Source organism: Lycium barbarum, chromosome 8 (assembly GCF_019175385.1).
Source record: "Lycium barbarum isolate Lr01 chromosome 8, ASM1917538v2, whole genome shotgun sequence".
In the NCBI taxonomy this organism is placed as follows: Eukaryota; Viridiplantae; Streptophyta; class Magnoliopsida; order Solanales; family Solanaceae; genus Lycium; species Lycium barbarum.
In genome coordinates, this window is record NC_083344.1 from 1,162,500 (window position 1) to 1,169,905 (window position 7,406).

A 7,406-nucleotide genomic window follows, 5' to 3' on the forward strand; every position below is an offset into this window, starting at 1 on the left:
GTCTTAATCTTTGCATTTGGGGTTAAATGTACTTGTTTGTAATTGAGGGGTTGATGAAAGTTTTTGTGTAGATTACCCTTCCCCATTTCCCCTTCCCCTTCTCCTACCCCCTATGTAATATATATTTAAAAAAAAAAAACATATAATCTCTTCGTCCCAAAAAGATTGTCCTCTTTTGACTTGGCACAAAATTTAAGAAATAAAGGAAAAATTTTAAAATGTGTGGTCCAAAACAATCCTAGATATTTGTGTGGCTGTAAATCATCTCATAAAGTTAAATTATTTCTAAATGTAGAAAGCTGACAGTTTTTTTGAGACAAATTAAAAAGTAAAGGAGGACAATCTTTTTGGGACAGAGAGAGTAGATATATTTTGATTCCTACTTCATGGGATATATATATATATATATATTACCACTATATAGAAAGGTGGGTTGGGCATCTTTTTCGTCGTCCGTTTGTGGGCCCAAAAAAAATTGTGGGCTCACATATTTTAAACAACTACTAATATTTAAAAAAAATGCGGGCCCACATATTTTAAACAACTACTAATATTTAAAAACAACTACTAATATTACAAAAAAATTGTGGCCCACATATTTTAAACAACTACTAATATTTAAAAAAGAATTATGGGCCCTATATCAAACACCAACCAGTAATAAAAAAAAAGAGAAGAAAAAAAAAGGTGGAACCTATCACATCCAAACTCACGGAAAAAAAAAAAGTGAATCTCATATTAACAAAATCAAGCAATATTAAAAAAAATGAATCCCATATTAAAAAAACAAACAATGTTAAAAAAAGTGCTTAGAAAATCAAATAATTAAATCAATAATGATGGATTCATTGCCACATGCGTATCAACCCACTAGAGGGAGCAAATGAAATTATTGTACAACAACATACTTAAAATTCAAAAATGCTTAGAAAATCTAACAATTAAATCAATAATGATGGATTTATTACCACATGCATATCAACCCATTAGTGGGAGCAAATGAAATTATTGTACAGCAACATACTTAAAATACTTATATATATATATATATATATATATATATATATATATATATATCCGTTTACCAATTTTTGAAAAAATAAAAAAATTGTGGGCCCATATAGCCTGATGAATTCATTGACACATGCGAATAAACCCATTAGAGGGAGCAAATGAAATTATTGTACAACAACATACTTAAAATACAAAAGTGCTTAGGAAATCAAACAATTAAATCAATAATGATGAATTTATTGCCACATGCGTATCAACCCATTAGTGGGAGCAAATGAAATTATTGTACAACAACATACATCAACCAATATTAAAAAATTCAAAAAAACACCAACCAATTAATCATTTAAAAAAAAGTGTGGTCCCCATATTAAACACCAAACAATATTAAAAAATAAAAAAACCAACCAATAGTTTTTTTTAAAAAAGAAGTAAATAAAGTGGAACCCACCATCTCCAAACTCACGGAAAAAAAAAGGTGGACTCTATATTAACAAAATCAAGCAATATAAAAAAAAATGTGAATCCCATATTAAAAAACAAACAATGTCAAAAAAAAAGAGTGCAAACTTTGTATTCGTAGCAAACACTAATATAATAAAGTTTACATACGAAGCACAAACGACAATATTATATTAATTGTGTTTTGAACATAGTATCCCATATTGACAAAATCAAGCAAAATTAAAAAAAAAAGTGAATCCCATATTAAAAAAATAAATAATGTAAAAAAAAAAGTGCAGACTTTGTATTCCTAGCAAACACTAATATAATAAAGTTTTAGATACGGAGCATGAATTATAATGTTATATTAATCGTGTTTTGAACATAGTATATATATATATATATATATATATATATATATATATATATATATATATATATATATATATATATATATATATATATATATATGCATAAAAATAGTGCAAACTAATAATGTCCAAAAGGGTGAGCCCCATACTAAACAACACCAAGCAATATAAAAAACAAATTATATAAAGCATGGGTTTAGACCCATGCTTCGACGTCCGTTGTCCCTTAAAAAAAAAGGGGAGTGGGCCCCATACTAAATAACACCAAGCAATAAAAAAAGGAAGAAAAAATGGAACTCACCATCTCCAAACTCATGAGAAAAAAAAGGTGGACCCCATATTATCAAAATCAAGCAATATCAAAAAAATAAAATGAACCCCATATTAAAAAAAATATAATGTTAAAAAAAAAGTACATACTTTATATTCGTAGCAAACACTAATATAATAAAATTTTAGATACGGAGCACAAACTACAATGTTATAGTAATCGTGTTTTGAACGTAGTATATGTATATATATTATATGCATAAAAATAGTACAAACTAATAATGTCCAAAAAAAAAAAGTGCACCCCATACTAAACGACATCAAGCAATATAAAAAAAAGTGGATCCCACCATCTCTAAACTCACGGTAAAAAAAAGTGGACCCCATATTAACAAAATCAAGTAATATCAAAAAAAAAAAAACGAACCCCATATTAAAAAAATTATGTAAAAAAAAAATACAGACTTTCTATTCGAAGTAAACACTAATTTAATAAACTTTTAGATACGGAGTACAAACTACAATGTTATATTAATCGTGTTTTGAACATAGTATATATGTATATGTATATATATATATATATATATATATATATGCATAAAAATAGTGCAAATTAATAATGTAAAAAAAAAAAGTGCACCCCCTATTAAAAAATCAAACAATATTCATGTAATTTTCAATGTATCTCATTAAGTAAATAATGATGAATTCATTACCACGTGCGTGTCAATCCATGAAATTGTTTTTTTTCAAAAGGTTAAGTAGTCAAACCATACAATTTTCTTTCTTTTTTTATATTAGCCTGAGATCTAATCTAGATATTAAACTGTTGTATTTGCTATTCCGCCATGTCATTTATTTGTTATGTTTACTAAAATAAATATACTTAAAATATTTATATCTTAAAATAAGATAGAATTTAATTACTTTTTTATTTTTATTCTTATTCTAATAAATACAACAACAACAACATACCCAGTTAATCCCATAACGTCTTATTCTAATAAATGTGAAAAGAAATTAATGTCGTAAAAAAATATATCAAATACAGATCAAATAATGAATAAGGCGTTCAAAAAAAAATTAATAAGGTAAATTAGTCAAATTATAATTCTAATCGAAGGTTTCTTAAAAAACCATGCAAAAGACAACATGACAAGTAAAATGAGCTAAACCAATAATTTTTACTAAAAATTAAAAAAATAGTATTTCTTCGTTTAAATAAAAAATTAATTTCTACTTTGTTTCGTTTTAAACATGTAAAATTAATTTAATAATTTGAATTAGAATTGTTCAAATCAAAATTTGGTAAAAAATAATAAGTATTTTACACCTTTAAATTAATCGAATTAAAATTGAAAGTATCAACTGATGCTTAAATATTGCTATTGTTTTATCTCAAACTATAATGTTATATTAATTGTGTTTTGAACATAATATATACTTTATATATATATATATATATATATTATCACTATTCAAAAACAATTACATACACATAAATGCACTATAATCTAAAGTATTGGGCCGGTGCTGCCGTCTAGTTACTACATAGAAGCATGGGTTTATACCCATGCCTCATCGTCCATCTCCTAAAAAAATAATAATAAAAAAATGATGTGGGCCCCATAATAAAAACATCAATCAATATTAAAAAAGGAAAAAAATTGGACCCACCATCTTCAAACTCATGAAAAAAAAGTGGACCCCGTATTAAAAAAAATCAAGCAATATAAAAAAAAAGTGGATCCCATATTAAAAAAAAAAGCAATGCCAGAAAGAAAAAAAAAGTGCACCCCATATTAAAAAATCAAACAATATTCATGTTATTTCCAAAGTAACACCATTAAGTCAATAATGGTGGATTCATTGCCACATGCGTATCAATCCATTACTGGAGCAAATGAAATTATTGTAAAGCAAAATATATGGACCCCATATTTTTTTCTTTTTCAAAAGGTTAAGCAGTCAAACCATATAATTTCCTTTCTTTTCCTATATTAACCGTGTTTTGAACATAATGTGCGTGTGCGTGTATATATATATATATATAAACCCATGCTTCGTTGTCCATCTCCCTAAAAAAATAAAAAATAAAAATAAAATAAGGTGAGCCCCATACTAAAAACATCAATCAATATTAGAAAAAGGAAAAAAAAAAGTAGACCCCACTATCTTCAAACTCATAAAAAAAAAAGTGGACCTCATATTAAAAAAATCAAGCAATATAAAAAAAAACGTGCACCCCATATTAAAAAATCAAACAATATTTATGTTATTCCCAAAGTATCCCCATTAAGTCAATAATGGTGGATTCATTGCCACATGTGTATGAACCCATTAGTAGAAGCAAATGAAATTATTGTAAAGCTGGACCCCATATTATTGTTTTTCTTCAAAAGGTTAAGTGGCCAAACTATACAATTTCCTTTTTTTCTTATATTAACCGTGTTTTGAACATAGTGTGTGTGTGTGTGTCTGTATATATATATATATATATATATGACCCCATATTATTGCTTTTCTTCAAAAGGTTAAGTAGTCAAACCATACAATTTCCTTTCTTTTCTTATATTAACCGTGTTTTGAATATAGTGTGTGTGTGTGTGTGTGTGTGTCTATATATATGCATAAAAACAGTGCAAACTTATGTATATATTTATTAGTAATATAAAATATATATATTATCACAACCCAAAGTGATAATACACTATAATCCAAGGTGTTGGGCTCGTGCGCAGCACAGGAATAAACATGGGTTTACCCATGCTTCGTCGTCAGCCACTCTTTAAAAAAATAAATAATAATAAATAAGATGGGGCCCATACTAAAACACCCAGCAATATTAAAAAAAAAAACGAAAAAAATGGACCCCATCATCTCCAAACTCATGTAAAACAAAAAAAAAAAAATTGGACCCCATATTGTCAAAAAAAAAAACGTGCACCTCATATTAAAAAATCACACAATATTCATGTAATTCCTAAAGTATCCCCATTAAGTCAATAATGGTGGATTCATTGTCACATGTGTATCAATCCATTAGTGGGAGCAAATGAAATTATTGTACAGCAAAAAACATGGACTCCATATTATTACTTTTCTTCAAAAGGTTAAGTAGCTAAACAATACAATTTCATTTATTTTCTTATATTAGCCTGAGATCTAATCTAAATATTTAATTGTTGTATTTGCTATATTTGTTATGTTTATTAAATAAATATACTTAAAATATTTATATTTCTAAAATAAGATAGCATTTAATTACTTTTTCATTTTTATTACTCTAATAAATGTGAAAAGAGATTAATGTCATAAAATAAAAAATAATATTAAATGGAGATCAAATAATTAATAAGGTAAATTAGTCAAATTCTAATTCTAATTGACGTTTCCTTAAAAAACCGTGCAAAAGACAACATGACAAGTAAAATGAGCTAAACCAAGAATATTTATCAAAAATTAAAAAATAGTAGTTCTTCGTTTAAATATAAAATCAAATTTATACTTTGTTTCGTTTTAAACATATAAAATTAATTTAATAATTTGAATTATAATTATCCAAATCAAAATTTGATAAAAAATAATAAGTATTGCTTAGGTCCAATCTACATACATTAACAATAGAATATTTTACTCTTTTAAATTAATTGAATTAAAATTCAAAATATCAATTGATGCTTAAATATTGTTATTGTTTTATCTCAAAGAGAGGAAAATAATTTCCTTTTAAACAAGTCTTCTCTTTTAAAAAGTATTAATAAATTTTTGCCAACTTTGTATGCGTAGCAAACACTAATATAATAAAATTTTGGATACGGAGCACAAACTACAATGTTATATTAATCGTGTTTTCAACATAGTGTGTGTGTGTATATATATATATATGCATAAAAACAGTGTAAACTTATGTATGTTTATTAGTAATATAAAAAAATATATATTATCACTACTCAAACACAATTACATACACATAAATACATTATAATTCAAAGTATTGGGTTGCGCACGGGCATACGTTGTCTAGCATGTTATTATTTCGGAGTTTTAACCACCGGATCGTCGACCAAAGCCTCTTTTAGTCATTTCAGGTTATATTGTTATTCTAATTGGTTTAGCTTTGTGTGGTTATTGTAGTTGTTTTGTTATTCTTAGATTGTCAAAGACACTTTAGCACTTTGTGGGCTCAGTTAATTGCTAGATTGTTGATTAGATAAAATCAACACATCACTTGCTCTTTGAACCAATATACTGCCACGTGTTGGGAAAGGATGGTTATATACATTTTCTACATAGGAGCGATATACTCCCTTTTTCATTTTCATTTTGTATTCTTACTTGATTAAATATATAGTTTAATTTAATGGTTACATGCTAGACCGTAAGTGAACGCACTAATTTGATTGCTCAATTTTGCTATTTCAAATTAAACAAAATGATGGCTCACTAAAATTGAATAGTACGTACATATTTTTCAAGTACCTAAATTAAAATCTGTAACTTTTAAATCAAATTGAGGTGAATATCAACTATCAAGTGATTTTGTTAAAAAATCAATGACCCATTCATCATTACATGTTAAATGACTACTCGAGCAACTATTTGTAGAAACTATCGTCGAATGTATAATTGTAGATTTTCGCTTGAGCTAGCAAACTAAATGCTTCTTGAGGTGTTTGTTGACGAACATAGAATAAATATGAAAAAGAAGAGAATAAATCAATTACTTATTGAAGAGAATAGCTACATTGCTTTTGTTCGCACAAAACAAATGTTCACTTTGACCGACTTTTGATCAATACTTTACAACATATATATATTTTTATCATATTGACATGAGAATTACTGTAACTTATTCTACTTTTCAAGTAGTTTCTGAGTATGCAAATGTTAATTTTAAACTATTGAGATGATATAATCCAATTTCGATTCAAAGATTAGTTAAATTGACTCTTAAGAAACGAAAAATGTTACATAAATTGAAAAGAGAAAATAACTATATTGCTTTTGAAATTCTTGTTTTCTTCACAAAAGCCTCATAAGACATTTTGAACTAGAGGTAATGTTATACAAACTGTTAGGCCGTGCTAACACGAGCTGCTAGAGTCAGTTCAGAATCGAATCGACGTATGCGCTTCTACGACATTAAATTCAACTCTGAGGGGCATCTTTGAAATTTAATAGTTTGTCTGCTTTAGGCCTGATGTACTCAATAGCAGTATGTGTTGCTTTTTCCTATTTGGACGAAAATACCGGACCATTTTAATTTGTTTGTCAATATCCTTTTTAAAGAATTGTAGTCAGGTA